This window comes from Triticum urartu, chromosome 3A (assembly GCF_056163025.1).
Source record: "Triticum urartu cultivar PI428250 chromosome 3A, HENAU_Tu73, whole genome shotgun sequence".
Classification (NCBI taxonomy): domain Eukaryota; kingdom Viridiplantae; phylum Streptophyta; class Magnoliopsida; order Poales; family Poaceae; genus Triticum; species Triticum urartu.
Genome location: NC_141875.1, coordinates 362,222,273 through 362,240,365, shown reverse-complemented (window position 1 = coordinate 362,240,365; position 18,093 = coordinate 362,222,273). Strand labels below are relative to the sequence as shown.

The 18,093-nt window shown below is 47.2% G+C and overlaps 1 pseudogene; it reads left to right on the top strand.

The window, feature by feature from the left end:
* The first annotated feature begins 1,908 nt into the window (after positions 1-1,908).
* LOC147979708 (uncharacterized) lies at positions 1,909-8,897 on the top strand (annotated as a pseudogene).
* The last annotated feature ends 9,196 nt before the right edge of the window (positions 8,898-18,093 follow it).

Genomic DNA, 18,093 nt, shown 5'->3' with positions numbered 1-18,093 from the left:
AAATAAGAGATACTGTGATATCCCAACAAAATATCCATGTTTCCAACATGGAACAAGCTCCAATCTTCACCTGCAACTAACAACGCTATAAGAGGGGCTGAGCAAAGTGGTAACATAGCCAAACAACGGTTTGCTAGGACAAGGTGAGTTAGAGGCTTGGCTCAACAATATGGGAGGCATGATAAGCAAGTGGTAGGTATCGCAGCATAGGCATAGCAAAAGAGCGAGCAACTAGCAAGCAAAGATAGAAGTGATTTCGAGGGTATGGTCATCTTGCCTGAAATCCCGCAAGGAAGAAGAACGAATCCATGAAGAAGATAAACGGACGTAGTCGAACGGATCCTCACACACACGACTTTATCGGACCAACCCGAAGAAGCAACACCGGAAAGAAGCAAACAACATAGTAAACAACCAACACATCAACATGGCATGATGCACAATCGAGTATGATGCATGTCCAGTTTAATGAAGCATGGCATGGCAAAGTGCACAAACAATACTACAAATTAAGTGGAGCTCATTATGCAACGGAGTTACATATTGACGAAAACACCACATGACTTATTTAGTTCTCTCTCGTTTATGTACCCAACAATGTTAAATGTTGATTAACATGGCAAGTGGTGAAGCAAAGTAAACTACATATCTAGTCAAATTTAAATGAGGCCAGAAGCAACGAACAACAATTCCGGAAACTCCTCATGAGAATATTATAGATTTGGTACTGTTCTGCCCTAAACATTATTTTAGAGTTGTTAAACATGCAAGATGAGTGCACCAAGTAAATCTAGGCATTTTTCTACCCCATTTACATATAAAGATTATTTAATTCGGAGCTACGGTTATTTAGTTATGAAATAAAGCATTTTAGCATGTTATTTAAACAAACAGCATTTTAAACATTTCAAACATAAATGAAAGTGGCATATTATGAAACTAGATGAAAAACTAAGCATATTTCATATATAATGTTTTTACATGTGATGCACGGTTGTTGAGTTATTAAATACATGATGTGCAAGGGGTTTTCTGTAAAAACAGGCAGTCTCTGGTTAAAAGGCAAAATTCGCAGCGCAAGGAAAAAAATACATGGGCCGAAACTACTGGCGCAGGACCTCAGCAGTGGCAGAATTGAGCCAAGCCCAAGGGAACAGAGGGGAGGCGCTAGGGATCTGCTCACCATGGGCTTCGGCCCGGTTCGGTGAGGCAGCAGGCCGCAGGGAAGCAGCGCGGCCGGCCTACAAGCAGCCGGTCGAGCCCTCTCGCTCGAACGGGTCCATAGAGGGGCACTCAGTTAATGCAGGGCGAGCGAGCTACTCTGCTTGTTCTGAAGGAAAATGCAGCGACAGGTTCAGGGACTTGGCGAGGCGGAGGAGGCAGGGCTTGCCGGCGGCGTGGCCGGATGCGGAGGTCCGCCTGCTGCGGTGGCTCAAGGAAGAGACGATGGAGGGGCGCGGCTCCAGGCACAGGACGACGAGGCAAGGGACTTGGCGAGGCGGCGACCTGCAGGATTCACCGGCGTCTGCACTCGCGGCAATAGGGCGACGCAGGCGCGGCAACAGGGAGGCCGGCGTGACGAGCGGGAAGGAGAGGATGCAGTAGCGGGGTTCGGAAGCCACGGCGGACTCCAACGATTTGGCGGGGCAGCGGGTCGACACAAACGAGCGGACTTGACGCGCGTGCGGTCCAGGCAGTCGAGGTGGACTACTCGCTCCTCATCATGGCGGCCATAGGGATGATGAAGATGGCCATCAGTGATGATTTTCCCCTCTAGCCAGGTGCCGAAATGGGGTCTAGATTGGTTTTTCGTGGACACATAGGCTTGCGGCAGCGGAACTTCTGATCTAGGGTTATTTCTAGGGGTTTCTGTATTTATTGGATTTTTGGCATCGGTTTCATGCGAAGATGGGCCTCGAGGTGAGCATGATACACCAAGGCATGCGTAGGTGGGATGGCGCCCCCACTACTAGGGAAAAGCCTATACACAGAGGTATAGCAGTAGCGCTGGTTAAAATAGGGCGCTACAACTACTTTGTAGTAGCGCGTTCTAGGAAAGCGTGCTATAGCTACAACTACAGCAGTAGTGTGTGTGCAGCAAAAAGCGCTACCACTATAAATCCCACCGTGTTGGCGGTAGGATAGGAATAGTAGTAGCGGTTCCGCGCAAAGCTCGCTACCACTATGGTCGTTGTTGCAGCATGTTTCCCGCGTAGAGCGCTACTACTAAGAAGGAAAAGAAAAATGAAAAAAAGAAAAGTAAATGAAAATGAAAGAAGTAGGAAACGGAGAAATGAAAAAAAGAAAATGTAAGGATAAAAAAAAGAAATAACTACTTCCTATAGCAGTAGCGTGTTTTGCTAAAACGCGCTATAGCTAACTTAGCTATAGCGCGTTTCCGAAAAAGCGCTACTTCTAGTTCGACTTAACCACCCGCGGGCTCAAAATTTTGCTAAGTCCTCCTTTCCCCCCTGTTCCCCTACCTCCTCTGTCGCTGCCGCCCGAGCCCGAGCCTGCCCTCGCTGCCGCCGCGCGAGCTCGAGCCTGCCCTCACCATTGCCGCTCTCGACCTCACCGTCGTCGCCCTCGACCTCACTGCCACCGCCCTCGACCTCACCGCCGCCGCCCGAGCCCGCCTAGGACCGCCGCCTCCCGATCCCGAGCACGCCCTCGCCGCCCCTACCTTCATCGCCGAGCACCTCCTCTCCACCATCTCTCCCCTCTCTGTAAGCTCCCCACCCTCCCCCACTATAACACCCCGGATGTAACTTTCCCAATTTGTACTCCAACTCTTGTCATTTCCGACGTTAAGTATTTTATCTTCTCGGGTTCGGGTCTTTGTCTCCGTGTGTTGTTGTCGTTGTCATGCATCTCATATCATGTCATCATGTGCATTGCATCTGCATACGTGTTCGTCTCATGCATTCGAGCATTTTCCCCGTTGTCCGTTTTGCATTCCGGTGTTTCGTTCTCCTCCGGTGACCATTTCTAGCTTTCTTTCGTGTGTGGGGATTAAACATTTCCGGATTGGACTGAGACTTGCCAAGCGGCCTTGGTTTACTACCGGTAGACCGCCTATCAAGTTTCGTATCATTTGGACTTCGTTTGATACTCCAACGGTTAACCGAGGGACCGAAAAGGCCTCGTGTGTGTTGCAGCCCAACACCCCTCCTATTTGGCCCAAAACCCACCTAACTCCGCTCCATCATCTAGAGCGTTCGATCACGATCGCGTGGCCGAAAACCGCACCTCATTTGGACTCTCCTAGCTCCCTCTACCTATAAAACTAGCCCCTCCTCCGAAATTCCGGATCCCCCTCTCCCCGAAACCCTAAATCCCAGATCCGCGCCGGCCGAACACGTCCGCCCCGGCCGGACGCGTCCGCTCCTTCGCCCGCGCCCACTCCCAGGCCGCCACATGTCCCGCAGGACCACTTCGCCGCCACCTCGCGCCCCCGGCCCGCCAGGCCCAGGGGGGGCTCTCCACTCCGCCACCTGGGCCGAGCCGCCCCGAGCCGCCATCGCCCCGCACCGCCGCCGCGCGCCGCCTCCTCCTCCGAGCCGCAGCCGCCGCCGCGCGCCACCTCCTCCTCCGAGCCGCAATCGCCGGCGCGCGCCGCCGCCTCCGCCCGCCGGCGCCGCCACCACCAGCCGCCGCCACCGCGCCGCGCCGCCGCGCCCGCCACCGCCTCACGCCAGCCCGGTCCCGCGCCGCCGAGCCGCCGCCCGGCCGCCCTCGCCGGAGCAGCCGCCATCCTCGCTGGATCCGACCTCGGTTCGCGTGCGTGAACAGTGAAACCCTAGATCTCGGGGTGATTTTTTCTACTAAGTCCCGAAATTCTCAGTCCATATGCTCATGTTCGCGGCTCCGTAACTTTGCATCCGTAGCTCCGATTCATGCATATAGCATATCAAAATGTTCATCTCAGAGAGTACATCATTTCATTCCATTGCATCATTTTTATTTGAGTTCATCTTGATGCCCGAAATGCTGTTAGAAGAGGGCTACTTGAGTTAATTGTCAGATCTGCTCCTCCATTTAGGTTTTTGTCATTTTTGCCATGATTAATGTGTGCATGATATGCCCTGATGCTCTACATGTGTTTTGTTAAGGGTTTTGTCATCTTTCCAGAGGTGCAACCCATGTATTTTTGTGATGTGTGTGGTGACTTGTGCAAGCTTGCAATGTGGTGCACTTGCTAATTCTGTTTTCAGGGACTTAGTAATTTCACTAAGTCCTGGAGCTGTTTATCTCATGGTGCCATATGTTCATGTTGTTTCCTAGTGATCCGTGCCTCTTTTGAGGATGATCAGTAAGGATGTTTTGTGAATCTTATAGTGCTCTGTCCATCCATGTCTTTGTTTGCAATTACGGAGCAACCTAGCTTGAGCCAATCGAGCTCTACTTTTGCTACTTTGCGAATCTGGGCAGATTGTCAACTTGTTTGCAATTTCGCCGGTGATGTTGTAGTTGATCTGTGCATGCTATGCTATTGTTCTTGCCATGTATAGCTTGCATTTTGTGCCTTCTTCATGGATGTATGCTTGTATTGCCATGACTTGCACCGTAGTGAGTGCATCGAGCTCGTAAACATGCCTACTTGAGTTATATTTCAGCATGTGTCAGTTTTCACTAAGTCTGAAAACTGATTATGTTTTTGCTATGTTCACATGCTTGTAATTGTATTTTCTGATCCCTTTTGGCTCAAGGTCACTAAGGGACTTTTGGTAAGCTCTTTGAATAGCTCCATGCCATGCTTTACTTTTCCATGTTCAGATCCTGTAGCATGTAGTTTTGTTGCTCCGAAGAGGGCTACCTGATCTGAAATTCCAGAAAAGTGTTAATTTCACAAAGTCTGAGATCTGTTTTCCATATGCATTTTTTCCATGCTTGTTTGAACCTGTTAATGGATAATTTGTTCGTATCTCAGTGCTAGACTTTTGTTAAGCATCTTGTGTGCATCCCTGCCATGTATTTTGTTGTCATGTTTGGGTGCTGTAGCATGTTCATCTCATTGCATTTAGATGGCTACTTGCTGTAAATCGCAGACCGGTGTCATTTTTGAATCGCTTGCCATTTCCAAACCGTAACTCCGATTCAGGCGTTCTTTATATCGTTTTCAAGCAATTTCATCTCATATTTCCAGTGGCACACTTGGATTTCCATGTTGAGGCCAGGTTCATGCATTTCCTGTCATATCTTGCATTTTGCATCCCGCATCGCATCCCGCATAGCATATCATCATTGCATCATATTGCTTGATCCCTGCACGTGGTTGATTGTGTCCTTGTTGCTTGTTTGTCTTGTTTTGGTAGAGCCGGGAGACGAGTTCGCTAACGAGGAGCCCGTTGAGTTTGCTTTCGAGGATCCAGTCAACCTGGACAACTGTGCAGGCAAGATGATCATACCCTCGAAATCACTACTATCTTTGCTATGCTAGTTTGCTCGCTCTTTTGCTATGCCAATGCTACGATGCCTACCACTTGCTTGCAAGCCTCCCAAATTGCCATGTCAAACCTCTAACCCACCATGTCCTAGCAAACCGTTGATTGGCTATGTTACCGCTTTGCTCAGCCCCCTCTTATAGCGTTGCTAGTTGCAGGTGAAGATTGGAGGCCGTTCCTTGTTGGAACATTTTTTTATTCACTTGTTGGGATATCATTATATTGCCATGTTATCTTAATGCATCTATATACTTGGTAAAGGGTGGAAGGCTCGGCCTCTCACCTAGTGTTCTATTCCACTCTGGCCACCCTAGTTTCCGTCATATCAGTGTTATGTTCCCGGATTTGCGTTCCTTACGCGGTTGGGTTATAATAGGAACCCCTTGATAGCTCGCCTTGATTAAAGCTTTTCCAGCAATGCCGAACATTGGCTTTACCATTCGCCACCTACCTTTTTCTTTCCCTTGGGTTCTGCAGACTCAAGGGTCATCTTATTTTAACCCCCCCGGGCCAGTGCTCCTCTGAGTGTTGGTCCAACCGAGCGATGTCCGGGGCTACCAGGGGCAACTCTGGGCTGGCCTACCCGACGTCTGGCTCATCTGAGTGTGCCCTGAGAAAGAGATATGTGCAGCTCCTATCGGGATTTGTCGGCACATTCAGGCGGTGTTGCTGGTCTTGTTTTAACCTGTCGAAGTGTCTTGAATAACCGAGATACCGAGTCTGATCAGAACGTCTTGGGAGGAGGTCTATTCCTTCGTTGACCGTGAGAGCTTGTCATGGGCTAAGTTGGGACTCCCCTGCAGGGATTTGAACTTTCGAAAGCCGTGCCCGCGGTTATGGGCAGATGGAAATTTGTTAATTTCCGGTTGTAGATAACTTGAACCTTAATTAATTAAAATGAATCAACTGAGTGTGTTATCGTGATGGCCTCTTCTCGGCGGAGTCCGGGAAGTGGACACGGTGTTGGAGTAATGTTTGCGCAGGTTGCTCTTTAGTTTCTCGCTCGCGCTTTGCCTCCTCTTCTCGCTCTCTTTTGCGTATATGCTAGCCACCATATTTGCTAGACGCTTGCTCTAGCTCCACATATATTTACCTTGACCTGCCTATAAGCTTAAATAGTCTTGATCGCGAGGGTGCAAGATTGCTGAGTCCCTGTGGCTCACAGATTACTATTACACCAGATGCAGGGCCTGATGATTCCGCTCTAGGAGACACGTATGAGCTCAAGTGGGAGTTCGACGAAGACTCTCAACGTTACTATGTTTCTTTTCCCGATGATCAGTAGTGGTGCCCAGTTGGGGGGTGAACGGGACCGTTGTCGCATGTTGGGTTCTCTTTTATTTTGGCGCCGTAGTCGGGCCATGAGTGTTTGGATGATGTAATGTTATTTATGTACTTGATTGACGTGGCGAGTGTAAGCCAACTATGTTATCTCCCTTTATGATTTATATTACATGGGATGTTGTGAAGATTGCCTAACTTGCGACATATGCCTTCAATGCGATTATGTCTGTAAGTCGTGCCTCGACACGTGGGAGCTATAATCGCATCGAGGGTGTTACACCCACTCCCTCTCTCTACTTTTTCTTCCTCGCCCATGTTAATTAGCAGTAGTAGTAGATGTTAATTAGTACTAGGTTTCATAGATAATGATTTTTAGTAGTAGTAGATGTTAATTAGTAGTAGTGATGGTACTAGTTAACTAGGGCAGTATGGTTAATTGTAGATGTTTTTTTAGTTAGGGTAATAGTAGATGTTAAGTAGTAGATAATGTAGATGTTAATTAGTTGAGTAGGGTTTAGTTTTTGAATTGAGTTTGTTTAACTAGATGTTAATTAGGGCAGTAGGGTTTAGTTTAGACTAAAGTTTAGTTCAGTAGTTAACTAAATATAATCTATATTTGGTTTTTAAATTTAGTTTGAGAGAGCATGAGATTTGTGTAGATTTTCTTGAAGTGTCAAACGCTAGGAGATGCAAATTTGAAGTGATCAGGATATATGCAAATTCCTCAATTGTGTTGGCACATGTTTCGATTGTGTCGAACTGGCTTTGTTGTTTCCAAGGAATGAAGCCGAGTGGCCTATGTTTTGCCGGAATGTTGATTCATTTCCGTTCAGGAAAATTTCAGGTTCTCGATTTGTCCACTTTTTAGTAAAAGTCATGCCAAAATTTTCCGTGAATTTCGGCATGACTTGTGCTACAAACTAGGACATATCGAGTGCCCGGGATTTGCCGCACCGGGAAGGAGTCAACGTTCCTGCAAAGCAGAAGCGTTTTTTATGTCATTATTCATTTTATTAGGTCTAGAATTAATTGACTAGATTTAATCATAGGAAACATGGCTAGCAACGATGAAGGACAGGGTTCTGGTGACTACGACAATGTGTACCTAGCGGCAGAGGAATTTTTGAGGGAAGCCGATGATCAAAAATTGATGTTGCTGGGTCCACCAGTCACATCGGAGACTGAGACCGGCACTTAGACTGAGACCGGCACTGAGACTGAGAGCGACATCGAGACCGGCACCGAGACTGAGACCGGCACCGAGACTAGCGGAGCTGGTATAGAACCGAAAGCAAAGATGCGACGGCTTCCTAACAAGCTCAGGACTACTAGACTGGTGGTCACGGAGGTGGACGACGGCAATTTTGAGCCAAACGCGCCCGAGGAAGCGCGCGCGTGCTACGGCAATCAAATAGGCTGCATCATACGGACAACCGCCACCATCAACGATGAGAAACTAAACAAGATAGATAATATGAGGCCCTCCCTCCTAAAGAAGCTGCACCAGATATTCTTGTTCCCGGGCCGGAATGAAAAGGATTATAAAGATCCAGATAAGGACCCGTCAATGAAGAAGATAAACAAACACGCCATGAGCAAGTTTAGCGACACATTGGCCGCCTGGAAATCAAGAGTGAAATATCGGATCATCAACGAAAAGGAACCCTACTATGAGATTGTAAAGGATAATCCGACAACCATGGCCGAGCACTTTCAAATATTCAAGGCGGCTTGCGAGGCCGAAGCTGCCAAAAAAAGTCGAAGTACATGAAGGGGCTTCAACAGAAGAACATTGGGTGCCACCACCTCGGAAGACGTGGTTACAGCGGGAAGAGGTCCATATGGGCCAAGGAGGATGCGGAAGCCGTGAGTCTGGGCATCCCAGACCCCTTGGCGGAGTTCACCGTCCCACAAGAGCGTGACGTCCTCAGGGACCGGCACCGTTGGGACCTAGTGAAGAAGGTTTTCGAGAAGAACGCGGTCACGACGGAGTTCATGAGAGTGCTGGTAATTTTAGTTTCTGATCAATTCGACTGCATGTTAGTCATATTTGTAAACGATCCTTGTGCCTTTTTCAGAGAGAGCAGCACAGGATTGCGGCCGAAAGCGACTCGCCGTCTGAGGCATTGGCGAGGCCCAAGTCGGACACTCCATTCAACCGGGTGTTGAACATATTGAAACGACTCAGTGGAGACTCGACCGTTGTATGGACACGTGCACGGTGTCAGAGATGGCGCCACATGGAAGAAGTACTATTGTGAGACCATGGAGGAGAGAAATGAAAGACGAAGGTTAACTGAAGAAAACATCGACAACAAGGTTGAGATTGCGGTAGAAAAGAAATCATCTGAGACAGTCGCAACAGCGGTAGCTACCGCAAAATAGGTGCTTGTAGATATGTTCTTGGTTCCGGCCGTTTTCAATTGGAGCAGGAAAAATCCAGGAAAAAATGCAGCGGACTTTCCCCTTGCTGACTTCCTCGGGAGCAGCTCGACTAGCGTTGCACCTGCACCTGCAGCTACTCCGGCACCGGCTCCTGCACCTGCTCCGGCACCGGACGTGCTCGGTGGTGCTTCGTCTTTGGATGAGCTCTATGCCCTCACGGTATCTGTCACACCAGCCCCTTCAATAAATGTATAATCTCCCGTTTTCGTTGCCTTTCAGATATCTCACATCGCAGACTTTTCTTTGCAGGCCGACGAAACCCCGTGCACTATATTGTACACCATTGGTGACCAGAAGGTGGACGTGGGGAAGGCGACGATAATGGAGCCGAAGGAACCATTGTTCCACAGCCGGCTGATCCCCCGGATGTCTTCAAGGTTTCTGTGGCCAGTGTCAAACCGGGCCACGAGAATTTGGCTCCTCTGGTACTAGCGGGGGATAATGAAGAGACCCCGCGGCGGCTTGGTGATTGTTGCAATGGGTGGGTCCTGTTGTGGCCAAATAGTCTGCTTCGTCTAGAGGCAGCCGGGAGCACACCCATGAGCACGCAGTTAGGTATGAACATCAAAACCTCACCTACCCAATTAGCGTCGGCTGTCGTGTTGGGTAATAGCAGAAGGGGTGAGGAAGAGGCTCCATTAGTCGCTGGTGACATCGCCATAGATGAGGATGAGGATGACGATGACACTCAACAATATGTCAATACTGGCGCCTACTTAGGGTTTGAGCGTCATGAGTCGGTGCCTGAATTGCTGCCTCCGGAGTTTGAACGTATTATGGACAACCTTCCGGTAGTAAAGAAGTCTAGGAAGAGACCGAGGAAAGGCAAAAAAAGCTGCTTCTATGATCCACCCGCCTCAGCAGCCTCGGGTTCAAGACCGTATAGATATCCCCGGTGCGGCAAAATGGCATATCCCCAGTCAACCAATCCTACCTAAAGCAAGGCTAGGGGCCAGATTCGGCGATTTAAGGAGACTTCATGACGATGTGCTGCGGATAGAGAAAGGCCTCATCGCCTCAAAAAATCCAGGATACCCACTCTACGTGGTTAACGTGCCACGGCAATTGTCGTACGTCGACACATTCCCCGCAGAGAAGTTCTTCCTTTGATTTGATTACATCTTTGACATGCACTAGTAGAAAAGGGGCCATTTGTCCTGGTTCATAAGGCCCATCTATCCCAGTTGCGGAACCGGGACTAAAGGGTCGTTACTAATGCCCTTGGCCTTTAGTCCCGGTTCTTATACGAACCGGGACAGATGGGCCTCCACGTGGCCGCTGTGGCGAGCACAGGCAGGAGGGCCTTTAGTCCCGGTTGGTGGCACCAACCGGGACCAATAGGCATCCACGCGTCAGCTGTTCAGGGGATAGGGTTTTTGTTTTTTTTCTGAAAGGGGGTGGATTTGGGGTTTTTGTATGGTTAATTAAGGTGTTTCATATATTGTGTTAGGTAGCTAATTAATTAATAGAGAGAAGTGTCCTATCTTATCTCCGTGCTTGGTCGACGCTACGTACCATACGTATAGAGAGGCCCTCGACACGCTAGCTAGTAAGAAAATGTAGGAAACCATTAAGTACAAAAGTTCGTCATGCATACCGAAAGAAGTGACCGACCTCTCCTTCTCCGAGAGATTGGTCGAACAACAAGGTTTCGTATTATCTATCCGACGCTACTGGCCACATGCATATACAATATGTAAGATCTGTTACAATCCCCTAGCATCTGAAATCAAGTTCCACATGGTATTCTCCGGCTTTATTGATGACGTGGTCAAGAAAGAATCCCGCTAATTCCTCTTGAATTGCTTTCATGTGATCTTCTGGTAGGAGTTCATTCCGCATCTCCCACGTCTAATTTGAAGAAGGGGGTTAATACATATATATATGAATGAAACTCAACAGAAATGATGGTGTAATAAAATGAAATTGTGAATATTATTGCTTACGCACATCAAATTGTCTTTTAGAGTAGCCCCGCTTATCTTTGCAAGTCGCGTTGTAGATGAACTCACACACGTAGTATCCACAGAAATCATTCCCTTGTTCCTGCCACAAGCACTTTACGAGAAATAGAGGTCAATCAAACTGATAATGAAGCATTATAAATGGCATTGATGAAAGTATCTAGAATCAACGAGATCGAGATGCGCGGAACTAGCTAGCTAGTACTACTTACTTTCGGGTATGTCCATCATAGCTCCCCGGGCAGTCCCGGAGCTTGTGCGGTGAATATTTTCCAAACCCTGCGAGACAAAAAAACAATTACTTGATATCAGGAAATGAACAAAAAGTTGCTCATATGGTGTGATAATGATCGATTGAACTTACTTCTCGAGCATTTTAGTCATGTCCGCATAGGTCTCGGGAGATTTTCATCTCGAGTCTAAGACGGTTACTAGTCCCTGCTCAAGATTAATCTCCAGGAGAATATAGTGGAAGCTGCGCACGCATGCATAACTCATCAATTACATTACTATAACCTCGCTCGAGTAATAAGGGAAACTTAATATGCACAAGATAGTAACACTCACTCGAAGTTGTAAGGAAAGAGTATTTTATCTTTGTTTTGATTTACTATCAATGATTTGAGAAAGTTGGCCTCAACATCATCGGCGTTCTTTTCAACCTCAAATTTATCTATGAGATTTGTGCTAATGAACCCAATATCATACATTTCTACTTTTCTGCACTCAACGATCTTCAGTCGGCATAATATAGTGAGGATAATCATATATACATGCAATGAAAGAGCTGAGCTATAAATAGAGACTTAATGACAGAAGTAGTACTTACAGACAGTAGCAAGTGACCGTTAATTTATCGAGGGCCTTTTGATTGAACCACTGGAAGAACTCCTCAAACGGAATAGTCAACAAATCAATTCCAATGAGGTTGTGCTCCTCTTTAACTCTCAGATACAAAGTATTCGTCCCCCCAGACTCTCTGCAGGTTTTCATGTACCAATCATGGAATCTTCGCATCATTGTTGTTAGAGATTTTTCATCTTTGACAAGAGGCTTCCCGTAATGGTATTGGTGTTCTTCCACCTCCAAGAAATCATAATGTACATTGTTGGGCAGGTAATCTTCAAGATTGCTATAACCGGGCACCATCCCCGGATCATTAGTGACGATATCGCTAGACAGCTTGAGCGGGGGGCACGATTGGTCCGCTTGTTCGCTGAGCTGGGCAATTTTTTCCTAACTCGTTGTTCTGCTAACCTTCGATCATTGATAGTATTTCCCGACCGCTACGCTTTGATATATACCTTTGCAGTAATGCGCTCATAGTTGGTTTTCGGCGGAGACTTTGGTGGTTTCCTCAGGGCATCGAGTGTGCGCTTTGCTTTCACCCGGTCTACCTTCTCCTCCGGAGGTGGATGTCTCTTTGCTTTCACCCCTTCAAAGAAGTCATTCACTTCTTTTTCCACGATCTTCGCATTTTCTTCCACGGTCCTCTCGTATGGTAACTTCTCTAGAGGCTTGAGAGGTGGACCGAATCTGTATGGCCTGCCTCTGGCTGTACTGCTAGACGCCGGAGCAGACGGAGCGGTTGCGGCTGTCTTCTTTCGTGCTTCCTTATGAGGCGGAGGAGAAGGACTACGACGCACCGGAGCAGCCGGGGCGCGGTGGGTCTCTTCCGCCCTTGCTGGCGAGGCAGAGAAGGAGGAGGCTGGTGGCTGCTTGGGCACGCCGGCGCGGGCGGAGAAGGAGGTGGAGTGCCACCACGCGCCGGAGAAGGAGGAGGCTGGTGGCTGCTCGGGCGCGCCGGCGCAGGCGGAGAAGGAGGCGGAGTGCCGCTACATGCCGGAGAAGGAGGCAGAGTGCCCTGATCACTCGCCGGAGGAGGAGGCGGAGTGCCCTGACTTGCCGGAGGAGGAGGAGGAGGCGAAGGCGTCTAGTTCGGAAGGTTGATGAGCTCCTTCCGCCATAGGCATGGAGTCTTCAGAGCAGAACCCAGCCGAGTCTCCCCTTCACCGGTAGGGTGGTCAAGCTCGAGCTCCTCAAATCCCTCCATTATTTCGTCTGCCATCACCCTAGCATATCCTTCTGGAATCGGCCGGCAGTGAAAAGTTGCGCTAGGTTCAGGACGTGCAACAGAGCCAACAGCCGCCTTGACTTTCGTATTCATCCATTGCATCATAAGGTGGCAATTGTGAGACTCCGTGATTAAGTCCACGGGGTAGCTAGCAGGAGCCGTGAAGACAGGCTCCTGAAGCAACTCCGTGGAAGCCACGCTGCTTCTCCGCTGAGATGGCGGTGTAGCTTCAGGTGTAGCAGCTTCGGCAGGTCGCGTGCTGCGGGCCTCGTCTCGTTCCTCTAGTGCTTGTACCCTTGCATGCAGCGCCTGTAGTTGGGTCAACTCCTTTTTCTTCTTCCTCTCCTGGTGTTTGTAACCGCCTACGTCGGGAAATCCAGCCTTCCACAAAAGGGAGCCTGGCATGCTTCGTGTCCGTCCGGGGTGCTCAGGATTCCCGAGGGCCTATGTGAGCTCGTCATTCTCTCTGTCCGGAACAAACGTCCCTTGCTGCGCCTTTTCGATATACTCCTGAAGCTTCTCGATGGGTGTCTTCAGCTGCTCGTTGGTCCAAATGCACTTCCCTGTTACAGGGTCCAATTTTCCCCCAACCCCGAAGAACCGAGTCCTGCAACGGTCTGGCCAGCGTCGTGTCTCTGGTTCGATCCCTTTAGCAATGAGGTCATTCTCAGCCTTGTCCCACAACGGCCGGGCTTTCTGGTAGCCACCTGACCCCTTGCGATGGTGATGCTTCTTCTTTGCAGCATTTTTCTTGCTTGTCGCTGACATCTTCGCTGCTCTCTCAGATTTCTTTTTGGTGAAAATGCGGGCCACTGATCTTTGATCTTCTCAAATCGGCCGATGAATTCTAGAGTTTGTCTTGGTCGACAAACGATGATTTCAGCTCATTCTTCCACCTCCTGAATAGCTCAGCCATCTTCTTAAGAGCATAAGACTTGATCATTGGCTTTTTAACTGGATTCTCCGGATCCTCCTCTGGTGGGAAGGTGAAATTTTCCTGCAGCGCGGTCTAAAGATCAACTTTTTTCCTATCGCTGACATAAGACACATGAGAGTCTTTGTCCTTAGGCTTCAAGCATTGCTCGATGCTGATCAGGATCATGTCCCTAACTAGAACCCCGCACTGAGCATTAAATTTTTGCTTGGTCCGGAGGGGTTCAATCGGTTAGCCAGCGCGATCAATTTCGATGGTCGTGTACCTTTCATCCGAGTGCAACTTTCTCTTCGGGCCTCGTCTCGTTATCGAAGTGTTGCTCGATCCGGAGGGCTAGAAAAGAAGAAAAAGAAGAGAGTTAATATGTGTACATACCAAAAACAATTAACGCATCAATTAGGTATAGTCAGCACATGCTTAATTAATTAATATATATATACCTGACCGGACTCCGTTCAGTCACCGGAGCCGTCATCACGGTGTCCTTCCCCCTCCATTCGGTCACCGAAGCCGTCATCACGGTGTCCTTCCTCCTCCATTGTTTGATCATCGTCATCGTAGCCTGCTTCTTAATCCTGTCTTTCCAGACCATCGGTGCATGTGTCATTGAGAAACGACAAGACGACATCACTTCCATGTGCGATTATCTCCCCCAACACCGCTTCTTGTGCTTCGTCTCGGGAGTGCGGATCCATAGTTTCTGCAAATATTTACAACATGGCAATTATTATTCAAACATGACAGATGGATATATTAGTGGCAAACATTGAACTAGCTAGTTAAGCACAATAAGGAATCATATTAGTGGCCTGGCCTCAACTCTTCTCTAGGGTTTGGGGTGGCCTCGATGACAATGCTCTTTTAACTTGGTAAATTTGGGTGGCCTCAAGAGAGTTTTTTGATCGGGTAGGGGCGCGGCGGGAGGGGGTAGGAGACCGACATCGTTTTTGTCTAGGGTTTGGGTGTCCTCAAGAGTTTTGGTCGAGCGAGAGGGCCGGGGGGGGGTGCTCCCGTGGTATAAGTTATCACGGTCGAGAGGGGGTATATATATCGACCATCCCTCATGTCGAACCGGGAGGGGGTTATATCGACAACGACGACATACATACATGGGAAAATAATGTTATTGGGGAGGGGGTATATCGACCCCCCCTCGTGTTGAAATTATCGGGACATAAATTATACATACATGGAAAAAAAATAAGAAAAGGAAGAAGAGGAAAAATAAGAAGAAAAAAAAGAGGAGAAGAAGAAAGGAATAGAGGAGAAGAAGAAAATATTCTATTTTTTCTTCTCCTCCTCTATTCCTTTCTTCTTCTCCTCTTTTTTTATCCTTTTTTCCTCTTCTTATTTATTTCTCCTCTTCTTCTCCTTTTTCTTTTCCTTCTTCCTAAACTAAACATATATAAACTAAAATAATCCTATCTTTTGCATACGAACATATATATAAACTAAAAATTCTATGAACAAAACATCTCATACATATCTTTCAGAAAAAACATCATATATATGAAAAAACATCTCATCTCGTCTCCACAAAACATCTCATACATCTCATCTCATCTCATTTCATTTCATTTCATCTCATTTCATCTCATATGAAAAAACAAAACACATCTAAAAAACATCTATCTATCTAAAAACAGAGCACATATGCATCTAGATAGCCGCCAGCGACGAGCAGCAGCAATGGCCGGCGGTGACGAGCGCCAGTGGCAGCAAAGGGGGCTCGGGGGCACATGGTGACGGAGAGCAGGGGACCATGTGAAAAGGGGGAAGCTCACTGGGGGTGGCGGTGGAGCTAGCTGGAGGCGGCCGGTGATGAGGTTCACGGTTGGGGGCGACGCCACGGGCTCGGGGGCACGCGCGCGACGACGGGGAGAAGGGCGTGCGAGGAGGTCCGGCGCATCGCTGAGGGCGTCGGGGCAGTGCTCGTGGAGGTGACGGTCGGCGTAGTCAGGCAGCCTGGCGGCGTCAATATGGTCGCGGCGCCGTCGGGGGAGAGGAGAGATCGAAGGAACAAAGTGAATGGAAAACTGCTAAGTGTTGCTTATATACACTCAGCATTGGTCCCGGTTCATGGCACCAACCGGGACCAATGCACCCCTTTAGTCCCGGTTAGTGCCACCAACCGGGACCAAAGGCATCTTTTCAGCAGCCCAAAGGGCGGGAAGCGGTGGCCTTTGGTCCCGGTTGGTGGCACCAACCGGGACTAAAGGGGGTGCATTGGTTCCGGTTGGTGCCACGAACCCGAACCAATGCACCCCTTTAGTCCTGGTTTGTGCCACGAACCGGGACCAAAGGCCTTGCACGGCCGGGTGGTGGTGGGAGTTTAGTCCCACCTCGCTAGTCGAGAGGGGCGTGCAGTGGCTTATAAGCCCCACTGCCGCACTCCTCTCGAGCTCCTCTCCATTGCAGGCTTACAGGCCTAATTGTGACTGTTGTGCCTGATGGGCCTACTGGGCCTTCTGCGGGCCTGAATCCTGGCCCATTGATGGGTTTCAAGTCGTATTCAGGCTGTGGTGGCCCAGTAGGTGGCAAATTTTTTATTTTTTATTGTTTGCTTTATTTTTTGTTTTGTTTCTACTTACAACAAAATACTTATTTATTTTATTTTATTTTGTTTCTAATTACTTATTTATTTTATTTTATGATAATTATTTTTGCTATTAAAGTTTCTAACAAAAAAAGTTCTTTATGAAAATTCTTTTTGCTTTTAATGATTTTGAACAGAAAATACTTTGATAATTTTAGTTGCATCAATTTTATTTAATTTTAGTTTCATAAATTTTAGAGGTTGCTTATAACGTTTTGAACAGAAAATACTTTGATACTTTTAGTGTCATAAATTTTATTTATGTTATTAAATTTTATTTTATTTTGTTTCTACTTATATATTTTATTAATGTTTATATTATTTTGTTTCAAATTACTTATTTATTTTATTCTATGATAATTCTTTTTACTGAAAGACCTTGAAATTCGTTATTTTTCATGCATTTACTGATTATTTTGAGCTATAAGAGCCTGAAATTGAAAAGCACTACAAATGAACTCTGAAAAGGTTGAAAGTTGGCATGGTATCATCATTTCACCCACATAGCATGTGCAAGAAAGTAGAGAAGCTTATGGCAAAAACTGGATGCACTTCGTGTACAAAATGCACAATCTCTTTTGAAGTATCAGGGTTTTATACGGAAACTCGTCTGTTACAAAGGGATTTCATTTCTTTAACTTATTTGAACTCCATACTTTTTATGTGTTCAAAATGCACCATTCAAAGCCACATCATCAATTTTCAACCCTTTCTGGCTTCATTTGTTATTTTTCATGCATTTACTGATTAGTTTGAGCTATAAGACCCTGAAATTGAAAAACACTACAAATGAACTCTGAAAAGGTTGAAAGTTGGCTTTGTATCATCATTTCACCCACATAGCATGTGCAAGAAAGTAGAGAGGCTTACGACAAAAACTGGATGCACTTCGTGTACAAAATGCACAATCTCTTTCGAAGTATCAGGGTTTCATACGGAAACTCATCAGTTACAAAGGGATTTCATTTTTTGAACTTATTTGAACTCCATACTTTTTCTGTGTTCAAAATGCACCATTCAAAGCCACATCATCAATTTTCAACCCTTTCTGACTTCATTTGTTATTTTTCATGCATTTACTGATTATTTTGAGCTATAAGACCCTGAAATTGAAAAGCACTACAAATGAACTCTGAAAAGGTTGAAAGTTGGCATGGTATCATCATTTCACCCACATAGCATGTGCAAGAAAGTAGAGAGGCTTACAGCAAAAACTGGATGCACTTCGTGTACAAAATGCACAATCTCTTTCGAAGTATCAGGGTTTCATACGGAAACTCGTCTGTTACAAAGGGATTTCATTTTTTTGAACTTATTTGAACTCCATACTTTTTCTATTTTCAAAATGCACC